Here is a 1,346-nt window from a genome sequence, read left to right as displayed (position 1 = left end):
TCTGTATATTCATTTTAATTTTATTTATAATTTTCTGGTCAATTTTCTTTTCTTCGACAAATTCTCTCTGTCTCGTAAACACTTAAAGGTTTTCTGATCCCACTATGCAGTGTGAACACAGCTGTTAAGAGGATGCCTCGGGAAATTTGTACTTTCTACTTTTAAGAATTAGGATTTATTTAGGGATTGATGTTATCTCAAATACTTTGAGTTTCGAATTTTCTTCGCTTTGGAAATATTAGATTTATAGATTTACGAGTTAGCCTATTCCTTTTATGCCGAGCACGTTCAATCCAGCGCTTATAGAAACGGTCGGCCTCGGTACAGCTGAAGGTCCTAGATTAGGCCCTTAATTTTTATCACCCTTTTGACCTTGCAGTCCCGTCTGTTCCATCCGTCGGTCCTTTCTCGCAATTTCCCACGCTATCCCTTCCTGCCAAATTTTAGAGAAGAACCTGTTATCTCCACCCTCTCAATTTCCACCAATGATGCTAAACTTCAGTCCCACCTATTTTCCAAATTTCCCCACTTTCCTTCGTCTCCAGGACTCTCTTCTCCGGTCAGCGACTGCACTTCTTCTTGTACACCCTTCGTGTCAAGAGCTTTTCTGAATTGTAAAACACACAGTATTAATTTTCTAAAGTAGATTTCCTCAATTTTCTTATTGCCCAATGTATTATTCATGTTTTCTAATAAACAGATTGTAAATGTATTCAAAACCTTTTAATTAACTATTTCACACAGATGAAACATGGTCCTTCGAGCCGGATACATTTTACGTTGGTAAAAAAGTGCTTTTGAGTGATTTTAAAAATCTTAGTGACTCAGTGACTCCAAAATACAGTGAGTGATTTTAAAGCTCAGTAACTTTAAATAACAGTGAGTTTCAAGTGAAAGGCAATTTTTGAATATGTCTCCTCCAGAACGTTATAAAATTGTAAAAAAGACACCGCTGTGTCACAATTGTTTGCTAGGGAATCACAAAACCGTGCAGTGTCGACACGGCTCATGTCGTAAATGTCAAACAAGGCATAATACATTATTGCATTTTTCTCAAGAGAAGCCAGTCGATGCAGAGGCTCCTCATACTAAGATCACAACTGCTTTAATTAGTTATGAAAGTCAAGCTCCAACGCAAGTCGTTCTCGGTAGGGCTATAATCGACATTTTAGATAGCCAGGGCAACTATCGCCCTTGTCGCGCATTTTTAGATTCGTGTTCTCAGTGCTGTTCGAACACTGAGGAGTTAGCAAGTTCGCTAGGGTTGCACAAAAGGACAATTGAGATTCAATTAAAGGGAGCTCAGAATTTGCAGTCCCAAATAAAATATTCCACATCCGCAAAGG

This window comes from Belonocnema kinseyi, chromosome 7 (assembly GCF_010883055.1).
Source record: "Belonocnema kinseyi isolate 2016_QV_RU_SX_M_011 chromosome 7, B_treatae_v1, whole genome shotgun sequence".
NCBI classification, from domain to species: Eukaryota; Metazoa; Arthropoda; class Insecta; order Hymenoptera; family Cynipidae; genus Belonocnema; species Belonocnema kinseyi.
Note: the sequence above shows the minus strand (reverse complement) of the source record.